The following is a 20039-nucleotide window of genomic DNA, read 5'->3' as shown; positions in this document are numbered from 1 at the left end:
AAAATATTTATGAAAAAATACGGCCACTAACATAAGCCAATTTCTGCATAATACCAGTACCTTAGTAACCACTCATTTCCGACGGAAGTGGTATGAAAGAAGAGTTGTTAAGAATGACGAGACAAAAAAAAAAAAAAAAAAAAAAAAAAAAAAAAAAAAAAGACTACAGAAATAAGTCATTTTTAGCCCTGTAAAATAATACTCAAACGCGGTTTCCTACTAATATATACTAGGCCTGAATCTCTCCCAAAATACAGTAATGACTAACGGAGTCTGTTGAGTTCCATTTGACTGAACTTTTCTTAATAAATGATACTACATTTTTTGTTTATCATTCACGATTACCAGTGTAGTACAAAAAAACGAATCTTCGATGAATGGTCGGACTGTTATAGCGAGTAAGTAGTTCACAGGTAAAATAATAACGAAACTACAGGCACCATCCAGGCATCTTTTGCTAATGTAAGACATAACATCCAGTAAAGAGGAGAGCATCATTGAAATGAGCTATTAGTATAAATTATGTAAAAGTGTTTTAACAAGAAATAAAATGACGTGATTACTTACCCTCTTTTGTACTGTTAACCAGTATGAAATGAATACAAAAAACTAAGCTTCTGCGCTTTTGTGAGCATTTATGACATTCTAAAGTTCAGGGAGAGTTTGCATGATAGCAGAATGACGTAATACCCTTAAAAATGTTTCAGCAGTTAGGTGGCCTTCCAAGAATATCTGATCATGTGCTTAAATGTCATGAAAGTGAAGTTTCTCTTACGTGCGTAAATTTTCGTTGAAATATAGCCCTCTTATTTCGTGTCTTTTGACATGCTGACCTTTTTACCCGCTTAAATATATATATATAGACGGTTGATATTTAACTGATGCACGATTTTGTGTTGTGTAGAGCAGAGCACAGGCTACTAAAAATGATAAGAGAACCCATTGAAACAATGCAAAGTTGCCTGAGAAATTCTGCTTTTTTCCCTTCTATTTCTATTAACCTTGGGATGCCTGCTTCCTTTTCTACTTGGTTCACCTAAAACTAACTATTAATGAAATTCTGAGGGTGAGCGAACTATGATAATTTTTGAAAAATCTTTTTCCATTTGCTGAGCTCTTGGGAATAACCGGTCAAATTTATGAGGATTGTTTATTGGGAAAAATTTCAGCCCTTGGTGCTCCCGCTGGGAGTTTGTTAACCTTTAACCAGGCTGTACTAAGTCTTTGGCTGTAAATAATCGACATCGTTTAAAAGAATTTTGCTCCTCACACAGATTTTGCTTGAATTTCTTAATTAGCTTATCTTGTTTCTTACCTTTACGTAATTTTCCATTGATTTTGGTGTTTTTCTGGTTAAAAATCAAAAGCAGCAGATATGTTCTTGCCATTCTAGCATTTCTGTTACCCCTTTCGTTGTCTTTCTTATAAAGAAAATAAAGAAGTAACGGACAACTGCCGTTACTGGTTTTTCCAGATTCCGAGACGATTACTTCGTTAGGAAGGTTAAGTTGAAAGAAAAAACTAAATTCAACAGGAACGCTTTGTGAGCCCTGTAATTGATTGGAAGACAAACATGAAGCAGCCGGCATTTATACAGAATCAAACGCGTAATTTTATTTCTGACTTCACATAATCCTGAGTTTTTTCTTCTTCTTTTATGGGTTTGACGTTTATTTGACGCGGTCTATGTAATTATGGTGAAACTTACAAAACTTTCACTCTACAGGGATAAAGCAACATAAATTAGTTAATGGTTTGGTGAAAAAAAAAATTGATATCCTTTTCATAATCCATGAGTAGCAAGTCTTTAGTGACAGATTTGGAGAATCGCAGACATTCAAGCTCTCAATAAACAGTCGTGACGTCTATTTCTTTTTAGACTAACGTGGCAAGGTAACAGAGATGTTTAATGCTATGAGAAGACTTCAGTTTCAGAATTATAGCAAGTGTGTGTGTCTCTCTCTCTTTCGAAAGTAGTTTTTCAAGTACTTGCTTGATTCCGTAAATTTTTAAGAGCCTATGACCTTAAACTTTGGGATTCGTTACTCGCAGCTGTGATTTTTAGACTCCTTAATATAATGTATATCGATTTAACAGGCTTAATTTTTTCTTATATTGTTATCGTTGTATCGTAATATGTTACCATAATATGCTATTGTCTGAGACGACCTATTTAATATAATGCTTTATCCCTCTTGCATATAAGGGTTTGAGTGATCATATCTCTCTCTTCGAGGAAAGAAAAAACGTGCGAGCTTTTTTACTGCTCGAACGATTAATCTTTGGGGATTATCATAAAGAAGATGAATAAACACTGTATCAAGAAGGAATGTCTTGTCCTTTCTTCGTTCCAAAAGGATCTTTCCCACAACTGTTTTGAATTTGCGTTTTGCATCGTGACTTTCCATAAGTCAAGGAATGCTAATGGCGTGTCACCTCAAAAACCCTTAGCAAAAAGAAAGGTTATTATATAGTTCGCTCGGTAAGCAATCCTGCTGAATTTCAAATCAATCACATGAAAAACTATGGCAAAGGATCCGGCGAGAATAAAAGCAAAAATGGTTTAAAATTACAGTTTAGTCTCTCCCCAGTAGTTGTAGGCACAAAATATGCAGTGACTTTCAATGTTTTACATAGGACCTTTCCAACATTGGGTAATGGTCGTTCACCGTGGTGAAAAACACTTTTATTTGCTTTTAATCCAATAGAAGTTAGAGTGATGATATAAGTTTTTATCTCTAAAAGCAGATAAATACTGAAAGTTTGTAAGACATTAGATTGACCTCCACCGATACCCTGAGCATCGATGATCTAAAATTGGTAATGGTTGACCATAATGATGTTAATTAAATTATCGCGTTTTATTCTGGTACTTATCTAATTTCATCTCGCGGAATGATATTTGAAGAGGCATGTTATTTCTGTTACTTACATTCAGGCACAGAAAACTCAAGTGAATTTTTTAAGATGGTACTTCCGATCATCAAGTCGTATAGTCGAGGCTAGCATGACTGAATGTTGCATAATCGATTCCTGACAATAAACCTTCATACTCGTTGGCAGTGGTTTAAGTGATGCCCATTCTTCGTCTCCTTCCAATTTCAGTCGACGGCCTGAAGTCCATTGGCCGAAAGTGATCAGCATTTTATGTTTATAATCAACAAGGGAATATATTTGATGATAGCACGATCGTGGCAAGATACTCGCATTTAGTAGATTCTTGTACTGCATCTCCTATATTTTTAAGATCTCCTGATCTTGCTGTCCGACTACGCCTACTCCCTCTGTTCAATATCTTAAGAGCAGAATTGCCCAAAGTAGTGCCCCAGTGCTTGGCTTGGCATCCTAAATTTGATGAAAATCATTCTAACGTAAACTATACTGTGTACAGAGAGGAGACTGTCCTCAAGTCAGGAAAGTTTTATCTTCAATCCTGACAGAGTACTTGTTGCACCCTTGAGAACAGAGGAGATGTTTAGGAGCCTCGGGTTTAAAAGCGAAAAAGATGAGCGACTCTAGCTTTCATAATATCATTTGTTCCTTGATATTCCTATTTTTTTGGTCAGAAACTTGGTGATTAACCATTCATGGGTTTTAAAGATATTGCAGGCCTATGGTATTTAGAAATATAGCAGAAATGAAGAGTTTTGGTAAGTATGCTAAGTATTATGTTATTTCTCCTTTTACCGTCTATCCGTCTGCCTAAAAACCAGCATAATTACAAGGAAAAAGAAGGCTGTTACCTCGTAGATTGGTTAAGCCCATAAGTGAAGGGTGCTTCTTTTCAATGTTAATTTGTTTGCTTTGGTAGTTTTTGTTCCAATACTATAACTGATTCACTTAAGGTAGATTCTCGGATGAGCCTTATTCTTACGAGACGTTTGTTTGGTGGCCGCTGATTGGCTGGTACCGGGAGGTAGGCAGCTCCCAGCCAATCAGCGGCCGCCAAACTAACGTCTCGTAGGCATAGGGATCACCCAAGAATCTACCTTAAGTGAACAAGTTATAGTTTGTTAGTAAGAGCACAAAAATGCTTACCAAATAATTCTGTGTGGTGCTTTTCTCTTTGGTAGGTCGTTGGGCTGTTGGGAAGATGGATACCACAATGAATATTGAAGATTGTGACCCTGACTTAACGGCAAGAAACTTTTGTCGAGTGGAGGTTTCTGCATTGGTGAGTACCATTCGCATATTTGTATTTTGCGAATCGCATTTATTCTTTCCTTCTTTTTACTTGACATTTATAATGCTTCCTGTGACCCGCAAGGAACTGTATTCATTGAATAAGACACTGTGAAGGCCTTTCAGGTCGGTGTTGCTCGTATAAACACATTTCCTCAGTGATGTTTCCAAACTTTTCGATGGTTTTTGTTGGTGGTTCCGCCGTCCCGAGCAAACGTGAAAGTGACTTCTATTTAAAAAGCATGACTTGATAACAACCTTGTATCCTTGTATGTGTTATTCTATTTGGTGAGAGAGAGAGAGAGAGAGAGAGAGAGAGAGAGAATGTGGAGCTTCTCCGATCAAGTACGTGATGGGATAGGCTAAAAAATGCACAACGCAGAGTTTTAGAATATGGAAGGATGTGGACTGTACTTTCAGAAGAGAATGAATGGATGGGAAAGACCCAGCCATGGATACTCCCACCAGACGGACTGAGAGAGAGAGAGAGAGAGAGAGAGAGAGAGAGAGAGAGAGAGAGAGAGAGAAATGGTTTATTCGTTTCTCTCAGTGACAGAGAAAACCAAACTGAATGTATTTGTGTACAGAAGTGCGAATCTCTTGTTAATTTATTTTTTCTCCAAGTATGACAAGAGTTTTTCTAGAGGCGACGCTTCTTTGTACTCGCCGTAAGTCTAAAATGAAATTTTCTTCTTATTTTTCTTGTAACTTTCGAAAATTTCAGTTTTGCTGAGCAGAGTCAATGATTCCCCCCACCCCCCCCCAAATTCCCCCCCCCAACCCCCCCCCCCCCCCCCCCCCAAATAACAGGAGACACATTTGTACCAGTTAGTATATTCGGAGTTTCAAAGATGATTTTATGGAATTAGTAATTTTTGTTTCGTAATTTGTATCTTTGTCTTCATTACTCTCCAGAAATTCTCTTCGAAAAGCTTTGCCTTCAGTAGCCTCAAAAGCAGATTCTGTGCATTAAACAAAGGCTTACACAATATTTTCTCCACCCAAAAATAGTTTACCGCGGTATGCATCTAATCCTAAAACCCAAGCGATTATCTTTGCTTGAAAGAAACCACGTGCAGACAAGAAATTGGGTAGGTATCATAGTTATAGCATTTATATATTTTAATAGACGCTTTATGGACGTTTCAGTTGTTTAAACGAACAATAGATCGCCTTTTGTTTCGGCTTAAGCAGATCAGTTCCCCTATAGAAAAGGGGTTGTAAGCACTTCATTCAACCGGCGAAATTCTGTTCTTCCCCAACATATTTTCATAAAAGGAATTTAATCAGGTGTGTAAAGGATCAGGGCTCTCCTTTTCTCCCGGTCCAGATCCCTCTCTTTGTAACCCTCTTGATGCTCAGAATGGGCTCAGGCTTCGCGGGTTTCCTCGCCTCTTGCGCCCCACATAATTTTCTTAATTCACCGTCCTCCTTCTCCTCCTTCGCTCCTCCTACTCCTCCGAGCTCCTCCTCCTTCTCTTCTTCCTTTGTTGTTTGGCTGTGCAAAGCACACAGGAGGGAAAATAGCAGGCGTAAGAGAGGAGAAGAGAGGTTGGGGAGAGGAAGAATGAGATAAAGATTAGGCCGAGGGAGAAGAGGAGTCTGTCTGGGGGAGGGGGAGGAATGATAGCCGAAAAACACATACACAGTCTAACCTAAAAGGATGCTTAAGCGAGGGGAAAGAGGGGTTTAGAGAAAAATAGGTGAAATGTTTTTCGGAAAGGACGAGGGGTCAGGGAGAGGGAAGAAGGAAACATAGTTGTTATTGGGAGCGAAAGGAAGATCTATGAAGCTTTCGTGTTTTGCCTCCCTCGCCTCTTGCAATGGCTCTTTTCTCTGTGCATGAATATTCTGTCGTTTACTAAGATTTGACTTAGTTCTGTTATGATCATTACCCTATTTCATCTATTCTTTTTGATAACAAATTCTAATGTGTGTGAATGCCGAGTCTAGAATAATATTTTTGTTTATATTTAGTTAATTCTTTATTGAATTATAATCTGTCTCTCTCGTTCTTGGTTAGGGCAATCTTATGTAACCTGAGATGCTTTACTACCTATCCAGTTTTTATTATGAAAAGACAGGGGTGCATGGCATAGCTTCCCAAATTAAGCTACGTCCTTAAAGCTTAATGCGTTTTTGAACTTCTCTTGTTAAGTGACCATAAATCCTCCTTTAGAAAGAGGGAGATTAAACGGTTTGATGAATACAGAGGAAGGAGGGAAATTCCACATGACCAACTCAGTTGAGATTCACTTGCCCTGTTATTTCTTATTATGAATGAGAATAATTTCCTCTTTATGGACAAAATGTTTTATAATGTATGGTGAATTGTGTTATTGTTATAGATTAAAAACCACCGTTTTGTGCAAACCAAATATAAATATTGTATTACAACAAATGTATTGTTTTGTCAATAAAGAATCATAAAATATCAAGGACAAGATATCATCACTCAATATAATGCTAAACGTTAAGCAAACCCTGAGGCTGGTTGGTCCATATAATAAGTAAAGTTTTGTTCATCTGTTTTAAAGCGGCGGCGAATAAATAAGTCATTTTAACTACTTCAGTTATGCTGGTATCATTATAAGATTCAGTTCTATTCTGTTAAATGCATCCCTTTCAATGCCTTTTGAATTAACAGATCATCAAAAACCTAGATACTGTAATATCTTTTGTTTCCGTTCTCGTTGGCTTTTCCATATAAGAAAGGAATTAAACAAGTTATGCCCTGTACATTTTGGAGCAGTGCTTTAAACTTGCATCCTCCCTGTGACTTCTTTACTAATGAATACTGTTTTTGAGACATTCGCTATATAACTGCTAAACAGAAATACGAGCCATTTCTTGAGCACCGGATCTGTAGTCTTTATTCGAAGATAATAACGTCTGTTGCTCGGCGGTGGTCTGTTCAGAATGGAGTTTCCCCCAGTCTGTTGACACATCTTCGGGAACCATCCTATTGAAGACCGCGATCGACTGGGCAAATATTAGGTTATGTGTCTGTAGTATTTCGATGTTTCAAGAGGAATTGGTGTTTATTCGTAAGGATATTTTCTGAGTAATGTTTCGGGCGTGCTCTAGACGAGTTTCAGTCGTCGTTTTGAGACGGTGGAAGAATTTGTGTTTACTTATGGCACAAACAATCTCTTGGCAGTTTTCCTGTTGTTTATTGTTATGAGCAAATACATGCACACGCAAGAAAATACAAATATCGGGAATTTATGTTTGTGAAAGCTCTCAGCTAAATCTTGTGTCTCTTTGTTATCTATTTTCTTAAGATAAATGGCGAGGAGAGAGAGAGAGAGAGAGAGAGAGAGAGAGAGAGAGAGAGAGAGAGAGAGAGAGAGAGAACATCAACATATTTTATGACATACATAAGATATGATGGCAAAGACCTTTGTAAGATAATTAATCTAACAAATATGTCTCCCTAATATCACATTTTTGTTAGTATTTTCTCTAGCAATGTTTGACTTGAAGCCTTTTCAATTTGCATGTAATGTTGGTCTATGAGGAATTGCATGTTTTCACTTGCCGTCAAGAGATCCCTGATTAATTTTTGACGTATTAGTCAATCCTAAATTTCATATGTACGGTTTATTCTGCCTGCCATTTTCTCCATAGATAAAAATTGTGTTTGGACCGTGTAATTAGATATAGTATGGTCTTCTGATTTTATGTTTTTTTTTTATTTATCGGCAGATGAGAAAATCAGCCAGCTTTACCCATACAAATAGGATTCAAGAAATTATCTGAGTCTCCATTTATATTTCATGCTTAGTTAATACTTTTCTGTGAACACAACAGCTCCACCTGACGCTGTCGGGAAACTTAATGAAAATCTAAGGCAGTGAATTATTCACTTGATAGTTAAGGCGTAGTTTCGTCATCAGCAAACGTATCTCGAGTTCCGCGTTCCATATTCGGCCAAGAATATGTAACGACCAAACTTTGGGACGAGAAATTATTTAAGGCTGCAATTATGAATTTGAATGTCATGTGAGCGTGACATACGTCACGGGCTTTGCGGAAGTGACGCGGAGTTGGCGTCATGCATACTAAGGAGACGCAGTGTTTTTCGAAGTTGTAACAGACAAAACCCCGTGACACAAACCAATTACCTTATGGTAGAAACAAAGACTTAATTACGACGGAGGCTAACACAAACAAAGTTATTGTCGGGACCCTGTTCCTCTGACAGCTTAACTTTATACTCTATTCGTAAGCTACAACTCACACTAATGTGGGTCTCTCTCTCTCTCTCTCTCTCTCTCCTCTCTCTCTCTCTCTCTCTCTCTCTCGTCTCTCTCTCTCTCTCTCTCTCTCTCTCTCTCTCTCTCTCTCTCTTGTGGAGCTGTGATGATGTCTTCGTCGTTATTTTCTTTTCTGAATGAGGAGGCGTTTGGTTCGTTTCCATTGTTGTTATAGCACAGGGAGGAGTCTTTAACATTCATTTGCTTTCTCGTGCCGTTAACCTTACCGTTAATCAGAACGAAAATTTCCCTTCTTCCCCCACCTTCCTCTTTTTAGTCCGTTATCTATCAAGTATTTTCCCTCTCTTCTGTCGTGTTTCTTTTCCCCTCTCTCCCCTCCATCCTGGCTTTTCTGCTCCTCCCCTCGCCCGCCCCTCGTCGCCTCATTCATCCGTCTGCCTAACGCAGGCCAACTATTTTGACAAGACTCCGGTGTCCCCTCTCCATCCCCTAATCTCTCTTAGATCCCAAACCGCTATTTCCATCCCCTTCTCTCATCCTCACTTTTACTTCCCTAGTCTCTCATATGTACTCAGATTGTAAACAAACGGCGGTGACGTGGGCCAGGCACTGGCAGAAGAAGAACCATTGGATTCTATTGGGCCGGTGTAAACAAATTTGGATTCTAGACTTTCTTCTGTAGTTCTTTTTCATCTGTTTAATATTGGAAGAGGTAGAGGCCATATAAAGGTCTTCATAGTTCTTTGTTCTATCGATGATGCGTTATGTCTATTGAAAGAAGAAAGACAGTGAATCTGAAGGCTTTCTTTTTTTCGGGGGATGGGGGAGCCTTAGACAGCCACTGAGCTGTATTTCGATTTCCTTTGTATTTTTTACAGTCTCTGTTTTTTTTATGTTTATAGAAAGAAGAACTACAAGGTGTCTCAAAGAGCCTTATACTTCTTTATCCTGTCACTGATTTCAGGTTTAATAAAAAAAAAAAAGATAGAATTCAGCGTGTCTGAAGACCATTTATAGATTTTTTGTAGTTATTCATTTTTCATGAATATACGAAGAAAAGGCAGTGTATTTGAAATACTTCACAGTTCATTATCTCACTTTTTAACATTTTTATTTTCATAAAAAATTTGTAGTTTTTTTCCCTTGTCCTTGTATAACAAATAAATAAATACAGTGCCCTAAAGTCTCCAGAATATCTAACGTGGGAGAACCGGAGAAGACGGATGATCTTTATACATAATTCAGAGAACAGCTTGAAACTGATATAACGTCACTACTATTGGCGTTTATTGACGGCCAAGGTGGGGAGGCTATTGGCATTGGCAGCCATTAATGTAAGTCGTCACCAAACGTCTTAAGGGGTTAGGAATTTTGGATTCAGAATGAAAAGTGACTATTGAACACGGTTTTTTTAACACACACACACACATATACATATACATATACATATATATATATATATATATATATATATATATATATATATATATATTTATATACATATATGTGAGTGTGTGTTTTGTGATTCTCATCTCTCGTTTATTCCCGCTCATAATAGGCACTTTCAGGTCATTGCAGGTTTTTGAGAATTGTTAAGAAAAATCCACTTTTTGAATACAGAACAGGAGCTTTCGACCTTCACTAAAATCCTCTCCAGCTGTACTTAATAAAATTGAAAAAGTTTACAAAGACATAAAAGTACAAATACATAATTTTTAAAAAAAGTACAATTAAAATGGAAACTCAGTCTGGGGTCTCCCTTGAGCATCATCATCTCTTGGAGACATCTTCTTGTTATGGTCTTCTTGTTATCGTATTGGTAATTAAGTCGATTGCTGGCCTAAGGAACAATTTCTTCTACTAAAAAATCTAATTGCAAATTGGCTGTCAGGCATATTAGCTGGTCTGCGAAAACGTCTTCAAAGGTGAAAGCTTTGTTTGCTTGGAAAGTATCCAACTGACTGATGAGTGCTCCCTTACTATTCATCTGTTATTGGTATTATTTGACTTGCAGATAATTTTTGCCTTGTCAAAACGAATTTGATGGTCCAAATTAAGACAGTGGTTGGCAATGGCACTTACTGGCTCCGATCCTACATGCATTTTTATGGCCGACATTAACTTGGGCATAATGTTTACAGGGAATAATTTAGACACCGGAATTGAAATCGGGATTCTTAACTGAATTCTTGCAGAGCTTCTGTTTTAACGAGTTGTTAAAGGTGAATACCAAACAAATTTTCAATTGATCCAAAATCTTTCTTGTTTTCTTTTTTAGCTTTGCTAATTCTTTGGAATATGGCAGTTTTATAACGTTTTTTAAGTTCACATGGGTTTTGTTACTGTTTTTGTAGAATGACCTTCTAGTGGTAAATATGTGTAAGGAAATGAAAAGTTTCGGATATCCTCACGGACCAAATGTATCATACATGTGGTTAATCTCTCTCTCTCTAGAAATTCTGGTGTCTACATTATTCCTTCTAATGATTGTGCCCTAGTCTTGTCGGAGAGACTTTAAGGGAATGCTTAGTCAGAATAGCCGAGCATATAAATGCATGTAGGACCAGGGTCAGTAGCAGACAGCGCCGTAGTGCTACCAACCACTGTCATGATTTGAGCCATCAATGGAAGGTGTCCTTTAATGTAGAACAAAAGAATAAAAAATATTTATCAGGGCTCTTTTCTTAGAGTGCACTAAGCATAAGGTAGTGCATTGCTCATTGTATCAATACAAATGTTCTCTTTCTATCAAAATTTTCACTAGCTGTGCAATTTCCACAGGAGAAAAGATAAAATAAAGTCAAGTCAAAATTACGAATAAATGGAAAAAAGGTTCACCAGAATGCACGTATAAAAAGTAGGTGGGAAGGAACTTAGAAAAGAAAAAAAAACCGTGAGGAGGGGAAATAAGGGGAAATAGTAGCCTTCGTTAGAGAAGGCAAAGTATTGGGGAAAAGCCAGGCGGAGGAGTAGTGTTTACGACGGGGGAGTAATTGAAGGGTATTAGCGGCTGTTATGAAGAGGGGTTGCGGAGGACAGGGGAAAAAGAAGCGCACGAGAAAACAGGGAGATCACCATATTTTAAACATCATGAATACTACACACGGAGTAATGCTGCGCTATTTTATATACGGGCCAAGTAATGTGAGAGAGAGGGATTCATCACATAGAAAACTGACGTTGCTGTACCAAAAGATCATTGATGGAGATGGACAAAATGAGATGTATTTCCTTTTGGTCTATGATTTTTTTGCCGAGTAGCTGACCTGTTTGTCATTAGCGAGCGAGAACATTCATTGGAAACTTTTTGCTTTATTTCCACAATTCTGTTACTTTTCTCCTCATGAAAATATACGAGTTCACGTTAGAATATTTTTATTGTACAGTATTTATACCGTATAATAATTTTTGTTCGCTGTAAAGAATGTTTGGAGGTGAAGAGTCAACCCAACCACCGAGAAACAGTCTTGCAATGCACTGACGTAGATCGTGAGAGTGGAAATTATCTCATAGCAAAGACGCTCCTGTTCAAAGGTGCCAATTGTAATGTAAAAGCGGAAAGTAGTGTCGACCTGACTGGAGGTGAGGGGAGTCATCTTAAGCACTTCTATATCCTAAACAAGTTTTTAACAAGAGTGAAAAATCTGCGTGAATCCTGGGGGGAGGCATCATGATTGTTTTTAGAGAAAAACTGGGCCGAGTGGCTATTTACTGCTTGGTGAACGACTCGTTTGGGTCTTAATATGATAAATTTCTTTAACAATGACAAAAGCTTTGGGTCTCATTTATAAAGAGCCTCTCCTATACGAAACAGCAGCAGTCATTCTCCTTTTCAGTACTTTTTTGAAATGTAGCTAAGACTTTTATCCAGGGGTTTCATCAGCGACTAAACAATTACAATAGGAATGAGGCCGCGATCGTTGTTGTTCTCTTTTCTCAGCAGCCAACCCTTATGAAGCGCAAAAGACATAAATGATAATGATCATTTAGTAAATATATATATATATATATATATATATATATATATATATTTTATATGTGTGTATGTGAATTGGACATATGTGTTTATGCGTGCATAAAATCACTAAATAAAATTGTACACATATATATATATATATATATATATATATATATATATATGTATGTGTGTGTGTGTGTGTGTGTGTGTGTGTGTGTGTGTGTGTGAAATGGACTATGTGTTTATGCGTGCATAAAATTACTAAATCAAATTGTGAAATATAATTAACGTCTGTTTCGTATTTGTACAAATTTTCTTTATCGCCTTTTCATCATTCTCCTTTATCAAGAATTCATTCGGGTCCATAAAAGCGTTACATTTCCTCTTTGTCAGAAATATAAATAAGGAAAAAAGAAGAGAGAGATGACTGAGATTTCCGAGTAGTCGTTAGGCTTAAGTTATAATTGAATTCACTGTATACATGTTGGGGCGACTGGAGCTGAAAGATCTGTATGTAGAGGCTTAATGGATATAAAATTAGAAGGACTCAAAACCTTTCATTTAAGAAGCAAACATTTCCCTGCGCATTCCTCCCGTTGTGGTGGTTAATGCTGTGTCGTTTTATGAAAAATTACTGAGAACTTTTCAGGCAGATGTTCATTATACCTATATTTTTGTATTATCTTTTTTATTTTATTTTATCGTGCGGAGCGCAACTCGACGTTAGATTTAAAAGCTTTGGATGCTTTGGAAAGTAGGCACTTGCAGACTGCATATATATATAATATACATTATATATACATAAATATATATATATATATAATATATTATATATAATATATATATTATAGTATATATCATATATATATTATATAAATATATATATACTATATATATATATATATATATATATATATATATATATATATATATATATATATATATATATATATATATTTTTATATAATATATATATATATATATATAGATATAGATATATATATATATCTATCTATATATATCATATATATATATATACTATATATATATATATATATATATATATATATATAATATATATATATATATATATATATAGGAAAGACATATGCTGTATTTCCCTTTATATAAACCTCGTTACCTCAAGTCAGAATATTTCTGTTTGATCAACTGCAGCTACGCAAATGGGTGCCCCGAGTACCACTGCAGTTGGAACTAGGATTTAGTAGATTAATGAAGGTGGTCGTAAAAAAAGAGGATATGAACTCCGTAAAAATGGCGTCCTTAAATAACCTTGGAAAAGCTGACTCCCATCCAAATAGGTAGGAAAACAGAGAAGGGTTAAGACGGGCTCCCGACATAATATGAGCTTATTTGTATGCAAAGATTCTTTTTTTTTTTTTAAGAAGGAAACATAATTAGAGATTAGTACGGGGTACACTTTTCCTTTATAAGGGGATTTCTTTTCAAGGGAGGGAAATAGGGTTATAACGAGTAATAATAAAAAAAAAAAAACACACACACACCCACGCACACACAAAGCTGCCGAGGAAGGATAATGTTTCTCGTTTGAAAATGTCCGCCTATTGCTTCTCATTTTTAACCAACTGCTAATTTCTCACTTTCATATTTTTGCACAAATAATAATGATAATAAACTGGTTGTCTTTGAATCTCTCTATTTATTTATTTTTTTTTTTTCATTTTACTATGTTCATTGCCACAACTGAGAAAATTGCATTTGTAATTAATTGTTTATCTACCAAGCCATTAAATTAAAGAATCTTCAGAGAATGGCATGACTATAGTGTGTTTAACTGTCAGAGTAACAGTATTTTTCTTAGGGATCTCCACTTGAATATTATGCTGCACTGGACCTTATTCGCCGTGCTTATTTAAGGGACATCTAGACCCCATAAATGAACGGCGCAGACTCTTTGAACATAGACCTAATTGCCTTGTGGTGTTCAGTCCTCATTATGACCTATTGTTGCGTACGAAAGACCGCTAAGGTATGTTGTAATTCTGAGCAACGGTTTTTTTTAACCCCCCCCCCCCCCCCCCCCCCATTTTTTTTTTATGTCATTGGCTCTACACCCACCACTGCTCTTTTTCCGGGCCTTGGAACAGCAAAAGTTTAATATAAAATCTTGACAGGTTTTGTTTTTAACTTAGATTAAGGAAAGGAATTGGGAAAAATAGTTTATATAACATATTATCTTTAAATGCCAATAACAGCAAAACAGTGATTTGCATTAACTGTTGCTCTGAGAAAATTGAACGTCAACTAAACTCCAAAGTGAAATTGATATAGTAACATAAACAGGTACATCTGCAACATGAAGTGCTGAATTATCGAATGATTTGTATTAAACCTGTGTCTCAACACATCATCAAGTCAATTTCATTTAGGAACATGGTATTCTATTACAATTTTATTTTATTCACTAGCATCAAATAAACTTGTATTATCTCCTTTTAAATTAGCTAGAAACTGAGAAGAACTTGGGGTATCGTCTGCAATATCATACGGTTTGTTAGCTGGACTAAAAATGGTTCGGAACGGTTCTGTAATTTATTTTCCTCTTTTCATTCTTAAACACCTTCGTTTAGCCTAAAAAATATAAAAGGTCACCATTTTCAAACACCATTCATGCATGACAGTCTGTGCCGTCAAAATTCGTTCCATTTGGTAAAAGGCTAGGAGGTTGAAGTAAAATCCTTTATTAACGTACACTTCAAGCTCTTGTTCTGCGGTGAACTTTAACCTAATTGGTAACGATAAACTTTTGTCCGTTCCAGTAAAATGAGAAATTTCAGAAGAGTTAGCTCAGGATGTGTTGCTTCCGACACATTATTCATTAGAAAAGCAGTAGTACATTTCCATTCCTGGAAATACGTGTCTCTTCTGTCACGATAGAAGAAAAGAGCAGGGGTCGTTGGCTCGTGAGTGTGTATTGCTGTTTGTTGCATCATGTTGCTGGAAAAAAAGACGATTTTTCTTTATGATGCATAATGTGTCGAAAGATTTGAGGGCCAGGATAAGTGCATGTTACGGTACACGGCAATAACCGTGCAGGTATGTTATTTATACAATGAATGTTATTCTCTCTCTACTAATTACGGTAAAAGGTGATTTTATTTCCGATGTCTGGGGCCCTTGATGTTCAGAGTCGAAGGTAATGTATATATATATATATATATATATATATATATATATATATATATATATATATATATATATATATATATATATATATATACGAAGGTAATGTGTGTGTATATTTATATATATGTATATATTATATATATATATATATATATATATAGAATATATACTACATCATATATACAGGAGACACACGCACGCGCACCACACATACACACACACATATAAATTCATCTGTTAAAACAGGATACGTCTTAAGTATAAAAGGCCCATTAAAACACTGGTTTTAAGCTAAGGACTATATTTCGGGTGGAAGTTAGTCCACCGAAATAGTCCTTAGCTTTAAACCAGTGTGTTTTAATGGGTATACTTAAGAACATACACACGCACATACACACACATATATATATAGCATAATATATATATATATATATATATATATATACGATATATATATATATATATATATATATATATATATATATATAATATATATATATATATATATATATAGATATATATATATAATATATATATACTATATATATATTATTATATATAATATATATGCACCTATATAGTATATAGTTGCCGGATCCAATACTGTCAGAAACTGCAGCAATATTCAACTAATTTTGCAGTATGATCACACCTATGTCAAGCATATTATGTGTATTTTGTGCATTACATGTTCAAGGGCAGTGCGTTTTGATTGTTGATGAATTAGGTAAAGGTAAAAGCTTTTGTGTCTTACCAGACTGGAAAAAAATTCCAGTGCAGTCAATGACTTATATTTTCCTGTATAATTGAATGAAAAATTATGTATTATATGTATATATATATATAAATATTTGTGTGTGTGTAGAAAGACAAAGACAATAATATACTCTATTACAATACCGGGCACAAATTACAACAACTATATTATATCTATTACTTTTACGAGCTCATCGAGTACTGTCATGATTGGGAAAGTGGACGTTGCATCATCAAGCATAGTAATCATTTCCCAAAATGCAGGTGTATTACTACAAAATATTACTACGGAACATTACTACAAATAGCTGAAATTCCCTGTTGGGCTTCATTCACACTGATCCCTGAAGCTAATTATTAATGATTACGTCATGTCACAGCAAAATTAAATAACTACATGCGCACGAATACGGCTTTTACGCGGTGCTGTCATGGTAATACGACCTTTTAGTTGGTGATGTTAAGGGATTTATGCTACAAATATAATCCCCATTTGTTATTTGGTTAGGGCATGTTAATGCAAAACACAAGCGATGGAGGACACAGGACACCGAGGTAAATGTTACTTGTTTTTATTTTATTTTTATTTTACCCGTATGCAGAGAGTAATGAGTTTCATCATTATAAACTTATTTTTTCATACCAGTGTTTACAATTTCTTTCAAATGGTAATGAAGATGATAAGTATTTTTTCAGTGGATTTGCAACGAGGAATTAGATGAGCATTCTGGAAGTTATGAGAGTATTGAAACGCATATTAAGAATGGTATTTTTGTAAAAGCGAAAAAGTATTATAAAGTAAAGGATATATACATATATATATATATATATATATATATATATATATATATATATATATATATATATATATATATATATATATATATATAATTGCGCGTTTATGTATATATGGATGTATGTACAAAAGGCAAATATAAATTCATAAGAAAAATAACTTACGGAATAAATAATTTCTAAATACAACTAACATGAGGGAAATTAACCCACCAGATGGGGAGAGACGAATTATGGCAATTTTATTTTCAGTATTTTTTTTTATACTCCCAAAGCTTCAAAACGCAGCGTTGAAATGACAGATATTTTATGTTTGTTTAGAGATGGTATCTACTTATAGCATGTCTTGACTAGGATCGCTTCCGCTTTGGCAGACATCCCGAGAAACAATCTCTCTCTCTCTCTCTCTCTCTCTCTCTCCTCTCTCTCTCTCTCTCTCGTTTGTTTTTATGTTGTGGGTTTTTAGGCCTGCCAACTGGTATAGGCTATGTTGCGTCAGATTAGGTAAACGATTTGAACTCTTCTTATCTTTCTGTCGTCTGTCTATGCATTTATCAGTGTGTCTGTCTATCTCCTGTATTGGCTTTTATATTGTGATTTTCTAAGCCTAACAACCATTATATGTTTCGACAGACTTATATAAACGATGATTATAAACTCTGTCTAACAGTTTATCTATTTATTTACAGTATTAGCTATGTCGTTTATTTGAATTTTAATTGTGTATTGTAACTTTTTAAGCCTGCCGACTGTTATGTGTTTCCTTAAATTCAAATAAGCAATATAGATAAATAACTGTTCATAGGTTGCAAGTTCTTCCTCTTTTTATTTTTAATGCAGTTTTTCCTTATCATGCATTTAAATAGTCTCTTATAAACACTCTCATTCGAGCATTGATCAAAAGTAATTCATACATAATGAATAACATATAAGTATACAGACATAAATGAAGGTTTGGACCTGCGCTTATTTAATGGGAGCTATTTGAAATCTTCGTGGCCAACAAATGGTCGTTATATTTGATCGTTATATTTGCCCCCATTGATTTCTGTCACCTTAGATCAGTGGTTCCCACCTTTTTCATTACATTACCCATTTACTGACTTCTTCCAGTTTGTCACCACATCATCATATGTAATACAGTAGTATAGATTCTATGAATCTATCAATAAAATATATAGACAATAGTTATTAAAAGATATAATTCTGAAGGCTTAACGTTTTATTGGAATTGAATTGGACTTGATGTCAATAAATTGATGTGAATTGATAAAATACATTATCGCAGTTAAACAAACTAACAGTCTTTTCCACCATTAATAGTATTGTTGCCTCCACCAACAAATGTTTGAAAAACAAAACAAAAGAAAAATCAAAACGAAAAAGAACAAAGCAAACCCTTAATGAGGTTTCTTCAGAGACTACCGCAAAGATATGGTTGTAAACCGTTGAAAGCAACCACTCATCTGAGATTCTGCTCTCTACAGCTCCAACTGCCAGTCATGTTTTTGCTCAAATTCTACATTTTCAGATGCAAATTATAAATCATATAGTACCCTTCCATTACCCAAAGAGGTTATCCAAACTGGCAACCACTGATGTAAGGTAACAGAAATCAAAGATCTATATATGAGTCTCTTGCCATTATGATAAATTGCTCGGTCTTGCACGGATCCATATTTTTAACGTCACTGGGGCATCTGCAAGTAATCTTATTTTGGGACACAGCATCATTCACTAAAGCTGTATGTGCAACAATACAGTGATACAGACATCAAAGACCCAGACATAAGATGGTGCCAAATCTCTAACCACCGCAACAATCCGCCCAAAATCCTGATGGTGGATACGGGTCTCGTCTGCGCATGTGCAGGCATTCCCCATTCATTTTACATTGTCAGCTATGATGTTTTCGTGCGTAATGATGCAGATATCAGAGACCACGTTATAATCTAAATACAGTGGCAATAGTCCTGAAGTTTTTACTTCTAAGGCAGTGGTCCCAACCTGTGGGTAATTATCCACAAGTAGGTAATTTGTATAATCTGTGTGGGTAATGATACATAATTTTTATTTAGAATTTGAGCAAAAACATGACTGGCAGTTGGAGCTGGTGACTGCTGAATCTCGGTTGAGATTTACCACTATATCTTTGCTGTTGTCTCTGTAGAAACCTCATTAAAGGTCTGCTTTGTTCTTTTTCGTTTTGGTTTTTCTTTTGTTTTGTTTTTCAAACATTTGTTGGTGGAGTTAATAATATTATTAATGGTGAAAAAGACTGTTACTTTGTTTAACTGAAGTAATGTATTTTATCAATTCACATCAATTCAAGTCCAGTTCAGTTCCAATAAAACATGAAGCTTTCAGTATGATATTAAAAAAAGAAAACTCATCCATTTATTCCACTATAGATTCATAGAATCTATAGTACTATAATTAAATTGGAGGATGTGGCTAACACGAACTCGAACAAGTCAGTAAATGGCCAATGTAATGAAAAAGATTGGGAACCACTATCTAACACAGAACCTTCAGGAATGACGCAATGTGTCCGGAATGCAGAATACATGCGGATACATCGATGAAACCAGCAACGCCGTGGATCCGCGAACGACTCCGAGCGAATTGTTGTAATGGCTGGAGACTTGTCTGTAGAATGACCCGTAGCGCACCTTTAAACAAATATCGTTCGTACGGCGCTAGACACACCAGAATGGCTCACGAATAAATCGCTCTGGCATTTTACAGAAACGCTACAGCCCTGTAATTTCTTCCTTGCCGTACAAAATTGATTAGTTTTATCGCTTCGTAAATGAGGATTCCCTTCGAAACTCATTTATTATTCGCTATGGCGGTACACGCTGGATGAGGGGAAAAAAGGGGAAAGTGAATTACATAAATGGAATAAATGGTCTGTTTTGAGTAGAAGTGGTTACGGCATATTCAGAGAGAGAGAGAGA

At 35.6% G+C, this 20039-nt stretch overlaps 1 long non-coding RNA gene across 1 annotated transcript in view; it reads left to right on the top strand.

The window, feature by feature from the left end:
• The first annotated feature begins 4076 nt into the window (after positions 1-4076).
• LOC135206537 (uncharacterized) overlaps positions 4077-20039 on the top strand; it is a 390471-nt gene continuing 374508 nt past the window's right edge. The window contains exon 1 of the long non-coding RNA XR_010312775.1: positions 4077-4174. This is a non-coding gene — a long non-coding RNA (uncharacterized LOC135206537). The remainder of the gene's footprint in view (positions 4175-20039) is intronic.

The sequence above is a fragment of the Macrobrachium nipponense genome, chromosome 31 (assembly GCF_015104395.2).
Source record: "Macrobrachium nipponense isolate FS-2020 chromosome 31, ASM1510439v2, whole genome shotgun sequence".
NCBI lineage: Eukaryota > Metazoa > Arthropoda > Malacostraca > Decapoda > Palaemonidae > Macrobrachium > Macrobrachium nipponense.
Note: the sequence above shows the minus strand (reverse complement) of the source record. Positions and strands in the feature narration are given on the sequence as shown.